The sequence below is a fragment of the Callithrix jacchus genome, chromosome 1, assembly GCF_049354715.1.
Source record: "Callithrix jacchus isolate 240 chromosome 1, calJac240_pri, whole genome shotgun sequence".
NCBI classification, from domain to species: domain Eukaryota; kingdom Metazoa; phylum Chordata; class Mammalia; order Primates; family Cebidae; genus Callithrix; species Callithrix jacchus.
In genome coordinates this window covers 55,364,353-55,384,792 of record NC_133502.1, presented here as the reverse complement: position 1 = coordinate 55,384,792, position 20,440 = coordinate 55,364,353, and the positions used below count along the sequence as shown (strand labels likewise).

General features: G+C 40.1%; 1 protein-coding gene and 2 pseudogenes across 2 annotated transcripts in view; 2 read left to right on the top strand and 1 right to left on the bottom strand.

The window, feature by feature from the left end:
• TDRD3 (tudor domain containing 3) overlaps window positions 1-20,440 on the top strand; it is a 328,644-nt gene that overhangs the window by 11,990 nt on the left and 296,214 nt on the right. The window lies entirely within an intron of this gene.
• LOC100410744 (bax inhibitor 1 pseudogene) lies at window positions 2,745-3,652 on the bottom strand (annotated as a pseudogene). Its single transcript, XR_013526765.1, has one exon. The product of XR_013526765.1 is annotated as a bax inhibitor 1 pseudogene (transcript).
• On the top strand, window positions 16,192-19,736 carry LOC100410383 (TAR DNA-binding protein 43 pseudogene; annotated as a pseudogene).

The following is a 20,440-nucleotide window of genomic DNA, read 5'->3' as shown; positions in this document are numbered from 1 at the left end:
TATGTTCATCTCTTCATCCATTGAAGGACTTCTTCCCTTTCCCTTTTTCTTCCCTTCATTTTCTTCCTTTCCTTCCTTCCCTTCCCTTTTTTTCCTTTCCCCTTCTTTCCCTCCTTCCTTCCTTCCTTCCTTCCTTCCTTCCTTCCTTCCTTCCTTCCTTCCTGTCTCCCTCTCTTTCCTTCCTCCTTTCTTTCTCTCTCTCTCTTATTCTTTCTTTCTTTCTCCAGGCTATTTTTAAAAAATATATATTTTATTGTGTTTTAGGTTTTGGGGTACATGTGCAGAACATGCAGGATTGTTGCATAGGTACATACATGGCAATGTGGTTTGCTGCCTCCATCCCCATCACCTATATCTGGCATTTCTCCCCATGTGATCCCTCCCCAACTCCCCATGCCCCGCTGTCCTTCCCCTGTTTTCCCCCCACAGACCCCAGTGTGTACTGCTCCCCTCCCTGTGTCTATGTCTTCTCATTGTTCAACACCTGCCTATGAATGAGAACATGCGGTGTTTGATTTTCTGTTCTTGTGTCAGTTTGCTGAGAATGATGGTTTCCAGGTTCATCCATGTCCTTACAAAGGACACAAACTCATTGTTTTTTATGACTGCATAGTATTCCATGGTGTATATGTGCCACGTTTTCCTTGTCCAGTCTATCATTGATGGGCATTTGGGTTGGTTCCAAATCTTTGCTATTGTAAACAGTGCTTCAATGAACATTCATGTTCTTGTGTCCTTATAATAGAATGATTTATAATCCTTTGGATATATACCTAGTAATGGGATTGCTGGGTCAAATGGAATTTCTATTTCTAGGTCCTTGAGGAATCACCACACTGTCTTCCACAATGGTTGAACTAATTTACACTCCCACCAACATGCTATTTCTCCACATCCTCTCCAGCATCTGTTGTCTCCAGATTTACAGGCTCTTTTTCAAAATGACTTAATCATTTACATTTTCATCAACAGTATACAAGGCATTCCATTTTTTTCATATTTTTTCTAGTATTTGGTGTTGTCACTATTGTTTATTTTAGACAGTTTGATAGATGCATAGTAATAACTAATTGTGGTTTTAACTTACATTTCTCTGATGGCTAATGATGCTTAGCATCTCTTCATGTGTTTACTCTCTGTATATCCTCCCTGGTGAAGTGTCTCTCCGTGTTTTTTGCCAATGTTCTGATAGTATTTTTTTAATGTTTAGTTTTGAGTGTTCTTTATCAATTTTAGATACAAGCTCTTTGTCAGATATGTGGTTTCCCAATATTTTCTGCCAGCCTGTGACCAGTCCTTTTGTCTTTTAATAAGACCTTTTATTAAGTAAATATGTTTAAATTTTGGTAATGTTCAATTTATAAACTTTTTTTTATGTATTATACCTTTGGAATCAGGTCCAAGAAGTCTTTGTTTAGCCCTAATTACTGAAGTTTTTTTGTTTTTTTCTTAAAAGTTTTGTAGTTTCACATCTTAAATTTAGATCTGTTATTCATTTCAAGTTAATTGTTTGAATAAGATATGAGACTTAGGCCAAGTTTCTTCGTGTTTTCTTAAACTTATGGCTGTCCTTTTGATATTGTAGTTTGTTAAATGGATCACCTTTCTTCCATTGAATTGCTTTTACACCTTTGTCAAAATCTTTTGGGCATATGTATTAGTCCGTTCTTGCACTGCTGTAAAGAAATACCTGAAACCAGGTAATTTACAGAGAAAGAGGATTAATTGGCTCAGGTTGCTGCAGGCTCTATAGGAAGCATGGCTGGGGAGGCCTCAAGAAAGTTTCAATTATGGTGTAAGGTGAAGGGGAAGCAGGCACGTTTTCACATGGCCAGAGCAGAAGGATTTGGGGGTGGGAGGCACAGATGCTAAACACTTTTAAACAACCAGATCTCATGATAACTTACAATCACAAGAACAGCACCAAATCAGCAATCCATCCCTATAATACCTCCCACCAGGCCTCACCTCCAACCTGGGGATTACAGTTTGACATGAGATTTGGGCAGGGTCATAGACCCAAACCATATCAACATAATCTTGTGAATTTATTTTTGGATTCTCTGTTCTGTTCCATTGATCTATTTCCTGTCCCTCCATCAATACCACAGTCTTGATTCATGTAGCTATGTAAAAGTCTTAAAACAGGACTGATTTTTCCCATTTTATTCTTTTTTCAAAATTATTTTAGCTATTCCAGTTCCTTTGCATTTTCATATAAAATTTAGACTGATCTTATACTATTTATCTAACAAAAACCTTGCTGAATTGTGTCAAACCTGTGTATGAATTTGGGGAGAAGCAATATATTTACTATTTTGACTCTTCCAATCCATAAACATTGGATTTCTCTTCATTTATTTAGATCATTGATGTCTTACATCAGCCTTGTGTGGTTTCTAGCATACAAATCATGTACGTCTTGTTAGATTTACACCTAAGTATTTTTTTAAAGTTATTGTAAAAGTATCATGTTTTTAATTTCAGTGTCCATTACCAATATATAGAAAAATAATTGATTTTGCATGTAGATCTTGTATCCTGCCACATTGTTAATTTTACTTATTAGTTCTAGGAGAGTTTTTTCTTTTGTAGAATTTGAAATTGTCTTTCTTCTTTAATAAGGACTGTTTTATTTCTTCTTTTCAGATCTGTATGCCTTTTATTTCCTTTTCTTGCCTTATTTCACTAGCTAGAAATTCCAGGCTCACTGTAGCCTCAATTACCTGGGCTCAAGCTATCTTCTTTTTTTTTTTTTTTCTGATGCTTTTCATTATCACAGAACACACCACCTGTAATGTGTGTGAAAAGGAAATGAGGGGTGGAAGGAGAGTAAGTCAAATTCAGAAAGGCTGGATGGTCACTTCATTTCTTCTCTTTCTTCTTATCCTTTTCGTTCATGGCCAGGATCATCGTGAGTTTTCTGAAGAGAGTAATGAAATCTAAGAAGAGATCAATGCAGTGCCAGATATAATCTTGATCTCCATTTTCAGCCTTTTCAATAATGAGTTGAGTATCAAAAAGGACAAAGCCACACATGACCACCAGTCCCACATATAGGTTTGCTTGGAAAAGCCAAATGGATCCAAAGAAAACATTCCCCAGGGAAGACAAAAGCAATAGGCTCAGGGCTGACATCAAGATACCTCCCAGAAAGAGGTAGCTACGACGCTTGGCATAGAGTGCACTCAGGGTAAAGCAGGTGAAGATCATTGCTGTGCCCATGAAAGCGGTGGGAAGGATGCTGGGGTTGATGGCAATGCAAAACTCCAGGGCAGGGCCCAGGACAACTCCTGTAAGGAAAGCAAATCCAGCAAGAAGTCCCAGTCTTTTTTGCTCAGTTTCATGGCTGTGAGGTGTTGCCATCAGCCAAATCATCAATATCAGGGAGCCCAAAGCAGACAGCAGGCCAGCCTGAATGAAATGAGTGATCACATGGACATAGGCCCCCGCAGCCGCCACAAACATATAAAGGGCAAAACTTGCGTAGACCTTCTTCAGGTGCTGCTGTGTTGAGGGGGTTATATGAGAAAATTTTAAAAGCACATCAAAGTTGATCTTTCGATCAAATATGTTCATGGTTCCAGAGTCTGTGCAACACAGCCTCCACTCTTCCCAACCCGCCTCTCCAAGGCCAACTAGCACTTCTAACACCGGAAATGCTCTCCGAGCTATCTTCTTATGTCAGCCTCCCAAATAGCTAGGACTATAGGTGCATGCCACCACACCTGACTAATTATTTTTATTTTTTGTAGAGATAGGTTCTTGCTATATTGCTCAGATCTTTGTGTTATGATGAGTGGTTTTCAAATAAAATCTTAACCATTTTATATTTTTTAAATGAGGCTCTGGATCTTATCTAAGCATTTTACTTTAACTATCTTCCTCTGTCAGGAAAAGGAGAGGCAATATCTTTGTTATCGCCAGGTGCAGGCAGAAGTCCAAGTTTCCCACCCAGCTGCTTTTGAGACCTGGGGAAAAGAAGTGCTTCACATTACTGCTGAAACTGTGGGACTTATGGCTCCCCCTGTGGTCTGTTTTGACACTGCAATGGAGATGGCCTTATTACTAGTTAATGAAGAAAGCCCCCACTATCCTTGGGGCCTCTTCTGACACCACTCCAGCAGGGAGAGGGAGTGGTGCCTCATTATTGCTGAATGTGGGTAGAATTACAGACTCACAAATGGTTTCCAGTACCCTCTCATTCTAGTCAGCAGGAATGGATATCCTGGCTTCTTACTTGGCCTTCTTAAACAGCCCCCTTTTGGGGGATTTGGTCACCTAGCTATAGTGATGTATGATGGAAAGTCTCAGCTCCTAAATCAGCCTTTGCAGGTATAAATGAGGATGGGGCCACCGTCTTAACTGTGGTGCTTTGCTTGTATTGTCTAAAAGCTTTCTGCCTTGCTGGACTGTCCTTTTTCTGCCTTTGTAGAGATAGCAGGTTTTTGTTGTGGCATTTTTGTTTGTTTGAGCCCACTGTCATTCCAGTATTATTGGCTTCTTCAGCTATAAGTGTGGGATTTATGAGGCTAAAAGAAAGTGTAGGAAACTCATCCCCATTTCTTTTCTTATGTCCCAAAATCTCTTGTTGGCCTGTCTTCTCTCTACCTTTCAGTGCCTTCTTGTATTTGTTTTATGTATAATGCTCAGGGTTTTAAAGTTGTGTTTAACAGGGCAAATAAGAGAAATGCATATACTCTATTTTCCCAGAAGCAGAAATTGGACACATTCCATTTTAAGATGAGGAAACTAAAACCTTGGATAAGGATCTGCAGCTAATAGTGGCATGATATAATTAGATCCCTATTTTTGCAACATTTCATTCAATGCTCTTATCATTGTAACAGTCAAATTTGGGTATCTTCTTGATACTGAAAGGATATGCAACCCTGTGATGATGTAACAAGAGACAGTGTTGTAAGAACACTGTAGGGACTGCCACTGCTCCTGGCAACTTTCCTTTTTTACTCTGTGAAGCAACATCATTCATCTAGGTAATAACCAAGGTTCATTGCCTGACACCAAGGAAATCAAGGACATTGACACACCAGAGTGAAGTCAAGAGCAGAAGTTTAATAGGCAATAGAAGAAGAGTTCTCTGTGTAGAGTGGGGTCCTGAAGAAAAATGGGTTGCCAGTTCTCTGGTGAAATGCATAGGGTTTTATAAATGAGCTTAAAGAGGCAGTGTCTAATTTACATAGGGCCCAAAAGATTGGTCAAACCAGATGCACTATTTACATAGCATGTTAAGAAGCTGGCTGCCCCACCCTAATATTGTATTATGCAGATGGATTCTCTGCCTGGTTGGTGCCATGTTGCCTGTGCCTTTACTATATAGGTGGTTGACAGAAGGAAAGATTGAGCCTCCATGTTGAACATGCCTGGCCCCAGGTAGCCTTTTCCTATTGGCACAGTCGCCGGCATTTACCTGTGCAAGCTTCCAGCTTGCTTATCTATGTCTGCAGCTCGATTTTACAGGCTGTTCTTCATTAAAAAAGAAATTATTTGGGGTCTGCTTTTTTGTTAAAAGGGAAGCCTTACCAAGGAGTCTCTTACCCTAACTGCCTAAATAATTTCTTTTTAGTTCCTGTGTCATCTGTATTCTTTAAGAACCTCTGCACGTCTTAGCATCACTATGTTGCCTGTCTCCAGTGATGGGTCCAGAATTTCTATTTATGAGAGTTTGGAGGCAGGAATGTGAATTTAAGGCAGGGCCATGGACTTACAGCTATAGCCTAGTAAATGTTCTGTTTTTACTCAATCGTATATTTTATATGAGGTAGAATGGGAGATGGCTGATGGAAGCAGGAAGTGTTAAATTGCCTGAAGCCATCCAACTACCTGCTTTATGTATTTTTAAAATTTTATTTTGTTATGGTATGAACACTTAATATGAAATCACTCTCTTGAATTTTTAAGTTGTATAATACAGTATTGTATTAAGTACAACGTTATACAGCAGATTTCTAGAAATTCACCTTGTTTAACTGAAACTTTATGTTTATTGATCACTAATTGTCCATTCCCCACTTCCCCCAGTCCCTGGAAACCACTCTTCTACTCTTGGATTCTATGAACTTAACTACTTTAGATACTTCATATAAATGGAATCATACAGTATTTGTTTTTCTGTGCCTGAAATATTTCACTTAACATAGTATCTTCCAGGTTTATGAATGTTGTTGCAAGTGACAGGATATCCTTTTTTTTAAAGGCCAAATAATACTCCATTATATGTATATACTACATTTTCCTTATCCATTCAGACAGATTGGTTTTCATATCTTGGCTATTGTAAATAGTGTGTCACTTAACATGGAAGTACCAATACATCTTTGAGATCCTGATTTCCATTATTTGGGACAAATGTCCCAATGTGGAATTGCTGGATGATATGATACATATATTTTTTATTTTTTGAGGAACATCTATAGCGTTTTTTATTGCAACTGTATCATTCTGCATCCCCCAACAACAGTATGCAAAGGTTTCAGCTTCGCCACGTCCTTACCAACTTTTCCATAATTTTCCAACTTATATGGAACTACAAAAGACTATGACTAGCCAAATCAATCTTGAGAAAGAGCAACCGAGGTGAAGTCTTCACACTTTCTGATTTTAAATATATTACAAAGCTAAAGTAATCAAAACAGTATAGTACTCATGTAAAAGCAGGCATATAAACCAGTAGAACAAAATAGAGCCCCCAGAAATAAATCCATACATATATGGCCAACTCTTCTTTGAAAAGAGTATCGAGAAGAAACAGTAGGGAAAGAATAATCTCTTTGAGACTAGCAAATTATGTGGGAAAACAGGATATCTACATGGAAAAGAATGAAATAGGACCTTTATTTTATGCCATACACAAAAATCAACTGAAATGGATTAAAGACTTAAGTGTAAGACCTGGAACTATAAAACTCCTAGAAGGACATATAGGAGAAAAGCTTCTTGACATTGGTCTCAACAATGATTTCATGGAAACTATAGACTAAATGTTTGTATTCCTAAATTTGTATGTTGAGACCTGAACCCCCTATGTGAGAATATTTGGAGATGAGGCCTTTGGGAGGTGATTAGATCATAAAGATGGAGCCCTCATGAATGGGAATAGTGCCCCTATGAAAGAGAACAAAGAGAGAACTTTTATCCCTGTTGGTTATGTGAGGTTACATATGGAACACATGGAAGTGACAGTGGAAAATGGCCATCTATGAGTAAGTGGGCTCTACTAGATGTTGAATCTGCTAGTGCCTTCATGTAGGGCTTCGCAATCTCCAGAACGCTTAGAAATAAATCACTGTTGTTTGTAAGCGACTCAGTCTGTAGTATTTTGTTATAGCAGTCTGAGCAGACTAAGACAATTTATAAAGGCTGGGTGTGGTGGCTCACGCCTATAATCCCAGCACTTTGGGAGGCTGAGGCCGGTGGATCACGAGGTCAAGAGATCGAGACCATCCTGATCAACAAGATGAAACCCCGTCTCTACTAAAAATACAAAAAAAAAATTAGCTGGGCATGGTGGTGCGCACCTGTAGTCCCAGCTACTCAGGAGGCTGAGGCAGGAGAATTGCTTGAACCCAGGAGGCGGAGGTTGCAGTGAGCCGAGATTGTGCCATTGCACTCCAGTCTGGGTGACAACAGTGAAACTCCCTCTCAAAAAAAAAAAAAAAAATACAATGGATAAAATACCAAAAAGTAAAAGTAACAAAAACAAAAACAAGTAGGACTACATTGAGCTAAAAAGCATCTGCACAGCGAAGGAATCAACAGAATAAAAAGCCAACCAATAGAATGGGAGAAAATATATGCAGACCATATATCTGGTAACAAGCTAATCTCCAAAATATAAGGAACTTCCAACAACTTAGTAGCAAAGAAACTAATAACATGATTTAAAAATGGGTTAAGGACTTGGCTAGACATTTCTCCAAAGAGTACATGCAAATGTCTAAACGGCATATGAAAAAAATGCTCAACATCACTAATCAAGAAGTGCAAATCAAAATCTCAATGAGATATCACTTGTTGTTTTAAGCTATAATGATAACAATATGCTGATATGATAGCCTCTGTTGGTTTTAATTCATTAATTTAGGAGGAAGATGGAATATTTGATTTAACATAAATTGGAGGTTATCTTTGACATGTGAAGATTAAGGAACACCTTAATGAGTAAATTTGCTTACTTCCCCCCTACGGTTGGCATCAGGTACACATCCATATCCATATAAAAGTAGAATCTGTCACTTCTGAGTTCCGCTTATCCTTGCATAAGTCTCAAGTATCAAAATTGATTTTTTAAAATGTTAATTTGAAAAACAGCAGAGATAAGATTCAAGGATGCTTGCTCTTAGAGAAGGATTATTTATTAAGGGAAAGACTTGTCTTTTGAAAATTATTATCATAATTATCACTAAGAACCAATTCTATATTTCTTATTAAGGCAAAATCCCTATTAGGCTAACACAAGAAGGATGTTGATTGCAGTGGGATATCTGTCTGAGTGGGGCTAAGTAATCAGCTTTGAAATGTCACTCAGAGGGAATTAGCAGGGTAGAGGCTATTTTCTGGCAGATCTCAATATATTTCTTTTTTGAAATTGTCAAGGACTTGACATTGGCCTTGCATATATTCTATGTAACCCCAGAAGCAATATTTAGGACTCAAAAAATTATATTGGGACAAAGAAAATAGCATAGAAGTCAAAGGAGCCACATCAACTCATTGACTACGTTGAGAGTCATTGAATCATGTACTCTTAAAGTCATTGGTCCCAACCCACATTGGTGAGTAATTCTCTTCTGCAGTCACCATGCTACAGTGATGTTTTTCCATCTCATGCTAGGAAAATTGGAGACGTGCAATGACAGCCCGCTTCAGTCTCTGTGTGCTGACTTCTTGTCTTCATTTGTAGGGCTTGACTCTATTCCATAGGGCCATGCGAGAGTTTTGTGGGTAAATAATGAGAATGCAATTTAGCTTAAGTCATTTAAAAACATTAAAAACCCCAATACAATAGGCATTTGACATTTTGAAAGGCTACGTGACAAAACCTTTAATGCTCTTCAGACATGAAAATATTGCTATAGAACATAATTTCTTCCTAAAATGTAACAAGTTCTCAAGTAGCAAACTACAGCCACCCACCACTGAGTTTCCAGATGCTGAGAAGTTGACTAGTTTTATTCACTCTCTAAGAATTTGGTAAAACACTTTACCTCTGTAATTGCCACAGCTTATGCATTTCTTCATTCCTTTACTCATTCTACAAAGATGTTTGACGGCCTAGTCTGTGACAGGTACTATACTAAGCTCTAGGTACTTAAGGGAATAAAACAAATTTAGTCCTTGATCTTAGAGTGTTAACCGTCTCGAGAAGAATATCAAAACAAGAACAGAATAGACAAATAAATAAATATAAATTATGGTAAGTGCATGGAAGGAAATAAACACATGATACATGGTATTACATATTGCAGAGGAAGACCTCTATATTTATTTATTTAGAGATGGGCGTCTCACTATATTGTCCAGGCTAGAGTGTGGTGGCTATTCATAGGTGCAATCATCACGTATTATAGCTCAGATCTCCTGGGCTCAAGCAATCCTACTGCCTCCACCTCCTGGGTAGCTGGACTGTAGGCATCTGCCACTGCACTGGGTTGCAGTGGAAGGCCTCTTTGAAGGAATGACATTTAAGCTGAGAATTGAAAGAGTCATTTACATAAAAGCAAGAGAAAGAGGATTCCTAATACAGGAACAGCATGTGTAAAGTCGCCGAGAATGGGGCATTTAAGGGTTGAAAGAAAGTCAGTGTGGCTGCAGAATAGTGAGAAAAGGTAAGGGACCAGGAAGTGGGTGAGTTTTGTCAGACAGGAAAGAGCCAAATCATGTGGGGTCTTTGTAGACTGTGGTAAGGAGTTTGGATTTTATTCTTATGCAGTAGGAAGCCAATGAATGGGTTTTAATAGAAAAGTGACATGTTCACAGATCAGGTCAAACTCGTGGCAATCCAGAGCAGCCATTTTGCAATAGGGTCTAGAATTTGCTTTTTAACTCCAAGGAAGGGCAGCCAGTAACCACCTGTGACATACGAAGATGACTGTAGTTGTTTTGGAGGAAACTGGTTGCTGGAGTCATGTCAGTACCTGGTAGAGAAGCCTACAAAATAGTCGATGTGAGATGATAGCTTAGACTAGAGTGGCAGTGGTGGAAGTGAAGAACAGTGGAAGGATTCGATGTACATTTTCAATGTAGAAATGACAGAGACACTGTGTTGATATAGAGCAACCAGACTGAGTGTCGGGGCTGAAGTGGAGGAGTTTGGGAGACAGGAGTGGTGAGCTGTCTTAATTGTGCAGTTTGGGAATGCCTTGAGATGTCAGGAGACATTTGAGAGGAGATATCTAGCAGGAGTCTGCAAACCAGAACTCTGAGGAGAGCTTTTGGGTATAAATTTGGTATTTGGGAGTATATAAATGGAATTTAAAGTCATGGGAACTGAACAGATCCCATAGAGAGAGGGCAATTAAGAAAAAAATAGAGCTCAGGACTAAATCCTGGGGAAAGACAACAATTAGAAGTCAAAAGGAGACAGGGGTCCACAAGGAGTGTCCGGAGGATTTGACAAAGAGATAGAAGGAAACCCAACAGAGGATGGTATTAATTGAGGAAAGAGTTAAGGGGAGAAGGGGAGAAAGAATGATAAAAGTGTCTATAGTATTGAATGCTGGTAAGGAAGAGGCTGGTTCCTGATTTCAAAGAGCATAAGCATCAAATCAAATTTAGAAGTATTTATCATATTTATTTCATGTGTATTTCACCTACAATCATGTTTCTCCTGCAGGAGTGATGACTGCTATCTGATTCATGAACACTGTCAAATTTTGTACTTAAAAAAAAAGACTTTAATCTTTTTTTCTTTATAAATTTTGACTCTCCCTGAATTCCCTGGATAATTTCCACAATTCTCTTTATTTTGCTAACATATGCAGAATCTATAATCCTTGAAAGTCTCTACTTTTCAAATGCAAAACTATTTTAGATGCAGTTTATTATCTTTTGAAAATTATCCATGTTCATTTAAAAACAGATTAGCTCTTCACCTTCAATATATTTGAACTGTCATGTTACAGGAGACTTGGAATATTAAGCTTATTGGAAAGTTAGGACAAGTTTTCTCTAGAGGGTGAAGAGTAGCTTTAAATTCGAAAGTGGAAAAAAGTTCCATATCTTAAAATAGAAGCAAATTTTTTCTCTGTTTCACATTCTCTCAAGATATCCGCAATCCTTTTTAAACTCTCTATTTATTATTAAATACAAGCAATTTAGCTCCTTTGTAAGGTTATGCAAATAACTCATCCAGAATTAGCATTTAACATGCAGTTCTTATATCCACACAAATGTTTCGTATAAAGTTGTTTTAAAAAGATTCAAATCTTTATAATTAGGAAGGGAAAATATATTAATAGGAATAAAGGGATACTCTGCTAATCTCCCATATGTAAATTAGCTTATAATTTCCATCATTTACTTTGGAAGCAACAGAACAATGGAACTTTTATTCTTTAATATTGCTGTCTCTCTCCTTCTCCAGCCAGAAAGTCTGTGCTTATACATGTATATCTAAAGAAAAATAACAAGGAATGTTAAATATTTTAGTTTTTTGGGAGAGAGATGGTTGGGTAACTTGTGAATGGGATTGAAGTTGATACTCTGCTTTGGCAGCCTAAGGGCTAAAATGCAATGTAGACCCTCTTGGGTTCTCATTTCAACTGCTTGCATTTCTTTTTGCTCTTTGTTATTGGGACTGGATTCACTCCTGCCTACCTGGAACCTTCCTGCACAGCTTCCCACTCCTTCCCCAATCTTTACATAGAGGACATTTTCGTAGGATGTATGAGGAAATAGTTCATTTCCTTGAAGTGCTTTCTCTTTGCTTTAGTCTTTTACTTTGTCTTTGGAAAAGAAGACCATGCCAGTTGCAGATAGACATTGGTCAACAGCATAGTTCTGGCTAAGTTCTTCAGTCTCACTTATTTCTGGAGCTTGGATGGTATCTTCCAAGATTCCAGAAATCAAGTGAACTGTCTGGGAATTTATCATAACTAGGTGAATTGGAATTAGGATTGTGAAGGATTCAAAACCAAGTCAGACAAAACTGTTGAAAGGATTAAGTTGTTGAGTCTGGAAGTGAAAAAGGGAGCTCTGAAGAGACTTTAAACAGAAAGTAGGGGCCGAGGCTGGGCACGGTGACTCACGTCTGTAATCCCAGCACTTTGAGAGGCCAAGGTGGGTGGATCACTTGAGGTCTGGAGTTCGAGACGAGCCTGAACAACATGGTGAAACCTCATCTCTACTAAAAACACAAAATTAGCTGGGCATGGTGGCAAGCGTTTGTAATCCCAGCTAGTTGGGAGGCTGAGACAGGAGAATCACTTGAACCTGGGAGGTGGAGGTTGCAGTGAGCCAAGATCACACCACGGCATTCCAGCCTGGTCTTAAAAAAATAATAAAGTAATCGTTCTACTATAAGGACACATGCACACGAATGTTCATTGCAGCACTGTTTACAATAGCAAAGACCTGGAACCAACCCAAATGCCCATTGATGATAGACTGGATTAGGAAAATGTGGCTCATATACACCATGGAATACTATGCAGCAATCAGAAATAATGAGTTCGTGTCGTTTGTAGGGACATGGATGAATCTGGAGAACATCATTCTCAGCAAACTGACACAAGAACAGAAAATGAAATACCGCATATTCTCACTCATAGGTGGGTGATGAAAAATGAGAACACATGGACACAGAGAGGGGAGTACTAAACACTGGGGTCTATTGGGGGGAAAAGGGGAGGGCAGGCGGGGGGTGGGGGAGCTGGGGAGGGATAGCCTGGGGAGAAATGCCAAATCTGGGTGAAGGGGAGAAAGGAAGCAAAACACACTGCCATGTGTGTACCTATGCAACTGTCTTGCATGTTCTGCACATGTACCCCAAAACCTAAAATGCAATAAAAAATTAAAAAAAAAAAATAATAATAAAGTAACATAAATAGAAAGTCGGTTTAAATATGTTTCTCACAGTTGCCAAGTGGTATAACTAGGAAAATGGATAGAAAATGTATAAGGGATACATGTTTCTCCTTCAGCAAACGTTGAAGAATCTTCCAGGTATTGGGTAGAGTTCTGGGAAACTAGATGCAAGGTGGAAATAAGCATTTATTCACTTCAAGAAAGTTACTGTCCAGTGGGAAAGATGTGCAAGGAAACAATTATAAGAGGTCATGATAAATGCAAACAATACGTATTGTAGTCAGTGAGAGAATATAGGAAGGCATCCTGTATCTGATTTGGGGGCAAATCTGCTTGGACTATATGCTTGGAGGTGCCAAGGGCACCTCCTCCATCCTCACTGACACCACGTCATTCAAAATTCCATTATCTTACATCTGAGTTTCTACAACTGTCTCAGAGCTGGTCTCCCTGCCTTCAGCTTTGCTGCTTCAATTGTTTCACCCACATTGCAGACAAAGTAATATTTCCAAAAAGGAAAACCTGATTTCCCCACTAAAAGCCTTCAACAACTTTTCATCACCACAAAAACAAAATCCAAACCCTTAATCAGGCCCTTGCTTCAATCTCTAATCTTTCCTTGCTCCCCACATTTAAGGTCTATTTACAAAGAACTACTTGCCACTTTCGTAAGTCACCATTTCTTCCTAACTCCTGGGCTTCTGCACATGCAGCTCTCTGCCTGAAACCAGCTGCCCTCAAAATCCACACATACAGAAGTACAAAAAGAGAACTTGTGTGTATACATACCATGCGTATATCCATGCGCACCCACCCTTACACACTTCCCATGTCTACCCTTAGCCTCACTAACTCATTTGCTCTTCCTTCTGGTCCACGACACCCCAAGGCTCTGTTATTCCTCCTTGTGGGTACACTTCTGTGTAGCACCCTCTGTGCACGCTTAATCAATGAACTCATCACACTATATTGTACTTGGCTGTTTACTTTTCCATCTTTTTTTTTTTTTGGATACAGGGTCTTACTTTGCTGCCAAGGCTGGAGTACAGTGGTACAGTCTCAGCTCACTGCAACCTCCACCTCCCAGGTTCAAGCAATTCTCTTGCCTTAGCCTCCTGTAGCTGGGATTACAGGTATGCGCCACCATACCCAGCTAATTTTGTATTTTTAGTAGAGATGGGGTTTCACTATGTTGGCCAGGCTCATCTTGTACTCCTAACCTCAGTTGATCTGCCTGCCTTGGCCTCCCAAAGTGCTGAGATTACAAGCATGAGCCACCACGCCTGGCCCCATCTTTTTTACTGGAGGAAAATCTGCTTGAGTGTGGGGACCACATCTTATTCCTCATTATATTCCCAGCAGCTACCATAGTTCCAAGTACATTGTAGAATGTGACTATATATTTGTTTAATAGATGAGTAAATGAATAAACTTTTCAAGAATGCTATCCTAAAATGTGAGATGGTGAGGTCCCTGTCTCTGTCAGTATACAAATATATGTTACATATCTCAGTGGAGTGATGGTTCTAAAAACTTTGGAAGTTTCTTCAAACCAAAAAACTATGATTATATAAATCTGTCTTAGATCCTTGTTAGAAAGAGGTAGTAAATAAGTAAATAATCCACAAACTATTTCTTACCTATGGGCAGTGTGATGGTTAATTTTACGTTGACTTGACTGGGGTATGATATACTCAGATATCTAGTTAAACACAATTTGTTGGCATGTGTGTGAGCGTGTTTCTGGAGGAAATTAGCATTTGAATTGGTGGACTAAGTAAAGTGGACTGTCCTTCCCAGTGCGAGCGGGCATTGTCTAACCCACTGAGGGCCCAAATAGAACACAAAGATGAAGCAAGGTTGAATTCTTTCTCTGTACCTGACTGCCTAAGCTGGGGTATTGATCTTCTCATGCCCTTAAACTAGGACCCAATTAATGCTCCCAGTTCTTAGGCCTTTGGGCTCAGAGTGAGACTGACATCACCAGGTTTCTTGGGTCTTTAGCTTGCAGGTGGCAGAGGGCATGAAGAAACTGAGGCCCAGAAGGGTGAAGTGAGATGCTCTTAGTCGCAGATAGACTATACTCTCACCCCAGTACTTTCTACCACAGCTTACCATTTCACAAACAAGGCTGCTTGGGTTATTTGGAATCTCACTGCTCCTCTTATTTCTAATTATTTTAGACCAGATTTTCCCTGAAAGAACTAAAGCAGGAAAAGGCACATGACAAACCTCGCGAACACCAAACTGGGAAGGAAGGGGTGATTTATTCGGTCAGGAGCAGGGCGGCATAGTTGCCTAACAGCCAAGCTCACCTAACAAAGAAAGTCCCTGCCCTTTTAAAGGCTTACAACTCTAGAAATTACACGTGAAAGGGTCTTGACCCATGAAGTAGGCGTGGGGGTGGGGGTTTGATCCTGTTTAAGTAAAAACAGTGCCTTCAGAGAGATTCCGCCATGCCATATTCGTGATCTATACATGGGATTGTCTTCAGCAGCAGGGGTCTTATCCTTAACCGGCTGGTGGTGCCAACTAGTCCCTCCTCTGGCTAATTTCAGACTTCTCCTTTCGAGATGCAATATTGAAAGCCGAAGGTGATTAAGGGTCTTCTTCCTCAGAACAAGTTCCTAATGAGAGGCCAGCACTGGTCAAAGCAAGTCTGTTCTGTCAAGGACTCTAAGAGACTCTTTCCTTCTGGCCTCTTTCTTCCATACTCAGTTAAGCAAGAGAAGGGACTCAAGGTGTGCTTTTGTCTTGAAAGCGAGAGGCCTCACAGCATCAACCAGGGGAAGGCACTAAGAGTAAGTCTGAGGCTGACTTTCTTCCTCAGCGACCCTCAGGGTGGCCGTTCTTCCAGATCCACCTGCATTTCTTCTGTTGCTGTTGCCAGCCACATCCACGCCGACCTCCAGGTGTCTCCTTTTCACCAAAAACGTGGTGCTATTTAGACAAGACTTTGCTCAGGAATGCAATGATTATTGTGAAGTCTGCATAATTTCGCCTTTTGTCAGTCATGATGTAGCAGGACACACCTCAGACAGAACCTCTTGGACACCAGGTTTGTGAAGGAAGTAGCTTTTTACGTGGCTGGGAGAGAACCGAACTCCCTGACTAGAAAATCCTGGCCTCTTTTAAAGACTCACAATGTTAGGGGGTACATGTGAGGGGGTTGTGATCGATAAGGTAAGCAAGGGGTATGTGACTTAAGTGGGTGTCTAATCATAATTAAGCAAGAACAATGCCTTCGGGGGAAGATTCCTCCATACATGCCTGTGATCTATGGATAGGATAGGAACTAGGGTGGGGGTTTGATCTTTGACCTCCAGGGCGGCTTGTGGTACCGGTTTTGTCTCCCCCACTGACCTTCTGTTTTTAACTTTTACTTCTCCTTTGAAATGCAATGTAGAAGGTTAAGGGGAAGTGGTCTTAGAAGCTTAAGGAAGGAATCTCCTTCCTCAATGAGACAGGAGTCACTCTCCATCAGATGATAAGGCTCCTGAGTTACTTTCTCAGCCTCACTGGTAGCTCCATAAGCGACCGTCCTGTCCCTCTTTGTTGGGGCTATGAAAAGAATTCAGGTTATCTTAATTAAAAAGACATTGTAAAAAAAAGACATATGGGAATGAGGAGAGCAAGTGCCGGTGGGATTAGAGAAAGGCCTGCTTCCAGGCCTCAGGGAGAAGGTTTGTATTCTAGTATTTTGTGATTAACATGACTTAACTTCTCTATCCTGTTGTTTCTGAGGAATTTCTTTCTACATGTGCATTTTATACTTTATGACTGTGGCATTATTAGAGTGTCTGCTCATTTATAACCTTTACTGCCTAATGGCCTCTGCAAATGACCTTCTCTGCACATCCTTTCCCCTTCAACCCCTCTGCTAATTGCTCAACTCTGTTTTTTATTTCACTTTCAGATTCCTGAGAGAAAAATCTCATTGCCCTGCTTAATCAACATCATGCCTTGCTAGACAAAGCTGTTCTGTCAAACCACCTAATAAACCTCTGGATAGCCTGTATATTGGCTGGCCTTTTATCACTTGGCCTGGGAAATATTGTGTTATATAAAATGTTATATAAAACACTTAAAAGTGGGAGTCAAGCGGTCACTGGGCTGCGCTTGAATCTTTCGCTGCCTTGGTGTCCCTGTCGGGCTTCCTAGTAGCAGCCTCACAGAAAAATGAAAGATAACTGAATATAATTGGGTAAGCGAAGATGAGAATGATGAGCCCATTGACATACCATCAGAAGACAATGGGACAGTGCTTCTGTCCATGGTTACAGCCCAGTTTCCAGGGGCATGTGGGCTTCCTTACAGAAATCCACCGTCACAATGTATGAGAGGTGAGAGGTGTCCGACTGGTAGAAGGAATGCTGCATGCCCCTGATGCTGGCTGGGGAAATCTGGTGTATGTTGTCAGTTACCCCAAAGATAACTAAAGCAAAATGGATGAGACAGATGCTTCCTCAGCAGTGAAAGTGAAAAGAGCAGTCCAGAAGACATCCGATTTCATAGTGCTGGGTGTCCCATGGAAAACAACTGAACAGGACCTGAAAGAGTATTTTAGTACCTTTGGAGACGTTCTTATGGTTCAGGTCAAGAAAGATATTACAACTAGTTATTCAAAGGGGGGGTGGCTTTGTTTGTTTAACAAAATATGAAACACAGGTGAAAGTAATGTCATAGCAACCTATGATAGATGGATGATGGTGTGACTGTCAACTTCCTAATTTTTAAGCAAAGCCCAGCTGAGTCTTTGAGAGGCAGAAAAGTGCTTGTGGAGCACACAACAGAAGACATGGCTGTGGATGGGCTGCAGCAGTTCTTCTGTCAGTACGGGGAAGTGGTGGATGTCTTCATCCCCAAGTCATTCATGGCCTTTGCCTTTGTTACTTTGCAGAAGATCAGGTTGAGCAGTCTCTCTGGGGAGAGGACTTGATCATTAAAGGAATCAGTGTTCATATATCCATTGCTGAACCTAAGTACTGTTAAGCATGCTCTGAATGAAGAAACCACCTAAAATGGCTTTGTATGAGCAGCAAGGCTTTTTATTCACTAGGGTGTGAGCAGGCTGAGTCTGAAAAGATAGTCAGCAGAGAGTGGTGGGATAGGAGCTGGTTTTGGGTAGGCGATGGAAAGTTACAGTTTAGGATGATTTTTTAATAAGCTAGGGGGAGGTGTGACAGGATCCAATGTCACAAGGTTGACCTATCAGTTGAGGCAGGAATAGTGGTAGAATGTCACAAGGTCAGTTAATCAGGCTACAGGGTCCAGTGTCACAAGGTTGACTTATCAATTGAGGCAAGAACAATGGTGGAATGTCACAGGGTCAGTTAATTAGGCACTGCAGAAGTACTGGGAATTCAAAGTTTTCTAAACTCATGGTAAGTATATTGTAAAATACATATGCACTAAGAATGTTCAAAATTGGTTTGCTCAGTGTGGAGTATATTCTTCTCCTTTTGCGATTTTTCTGCTATCTCAGACTTTCTGGTTCTGGGAGGCCATCTGGAGGTGTACATGTAGATCACAGGGGTCACCATGGCTTGACTATATGGTGTAGTCCATGGTGCAATCATTTCAAAGAAACTTGCAAGCACAATAGCAATAGACAAAAATAAGTGGAAGATTTGGTGGTAATCCAGGTGGCTTTGGGAATCAGGGTGGATTTTGTAAAAGTAGAGGTGGGGGTGCTGGTTTGGGAAACAGTCAAGGTAGTAATATGGGTGGTGGGTTGAACTTCAGTACGTTTGGCATTAATCCAGCCTTGATGGCTGCAGCCCAGGCAGTGCTACTGAGCAATTGGGGTATGATGGGCATGTTAGCCAGCCAGCAGAACCAGTTAGTTTCCTTAGGTAATAACCAAGCCAAGGCAACATCCAGAGGAAGACACACTAGGCCTTTGGTTCTGGAAATAACTCTTATAGTGGTTCTAATTCTGGTGCAGCAGTTGGTTGGGGATCAGCATCAAATGCGGGGTCGGGCAGAGGTTTTAATGGAGGTTTTGGCTCAAGCATGGATTCTAAGTTTTTTGGCTCAGGATTGTAGACAGTGGGGTTGTGGTTGCTTGGTATAGAATCCTGGGAATTCAAATTTTTCTAAACTCATGGTAAGTATGTTATAAAATAAATATGAACTAAGAGTGTTCAAAATTGGTTTGTTCAGTGTGGAATATATTCAGCAGTATTTTTGGCATTTTTCTTTAGAAAAAAGACAAAGCTAAAGGAATTTTGTAAGTTTTGTTACTTGAAAGGCTGAAATATCGAGTGGTTGAAAGTGAACTGCTGTTTGCCTGATTGGTAAACCAACACACTACAATTGACATCAAAAGGTTTCTCCTGTGATATTTTATCCCTGGACTTGTCAAGTGAATCCTTTGCATGTTCAGAATGGAAACCATTGATTAGAACTATATTCTTTCCTCCTTGTTTTAATTTGAACCCCACTGTACAGATTTTTGTTTTCTTAAGAAAATCTCCTTTTGGAAGATCATGGTGTCACAGTGTTCGGTTCTTTTGTTTTGTTTTTTAACACTTGTCTCCCCTCATATACAAAAGTACAATATGAAGCCTTCATTTAATCTCTGTAGTTCATCTCATTTCAAACGTTTATGGAAGAAACACTTCATTAAAAGTAGTGCTGTAAATATTCTGCCATAGAAATACTTCTGTCTACATGCTTTCTCATTCAGGAATTCATCATCACGCATCACAGGCTGCGTCTTTGATGGCGGGTGTACCATTTTTATCCACTACTCTTTATTTCATAGAGTCATATCAATGCTATGAATGCAAGGCTGTGATATGGAACCAGAGGGCTGTTTGAACCTTTGAAACCTTGTGTGGATGGTGCCGAGGCATGAATGGCTAGTATGAGCGAGAAAAGGAGAGAGTGCATGCAGACACTTGGTGGTGCATGATGGATATTTTTTAACTTGGTGAGATGTGTCTCTCCATCTGTAACTTTGGTGAGAGAGTGTGCAGAGGTCATTGAGTGCAAATAATGTACGAATATTTTTGCATTCAAAGGACATCCACATCTGGTAGAAGACTTTAAGTGAGTTTTTGTTCTTAGATAACCCATGTTAGTTGGATGTGTTAAGTAAAACAATACTTGTACTCCTTCTACCCCTTTGTCCACTGCTGTGAATGCTGTATGGTGTATGTTCCCTTCTGTTACTGATATTTAGGTGTGGTAATGTGAACTGAAGCTGATGGGTTGGGAACATGGACTGAGCTTGTGGTGTGCTTTCAGGAGTACCGGGAAGCAGAGTTCACCAGTGAGCTCAGGTGTCTTAAAGAAGGGTGGAAGTTCTAATATCTGTTAGCTACCCGTAAGAATGCTGTTTGCTGAAGTTCTGTGTCCTGTGCTTGGTTGCTTTTTAAAAGAGTTG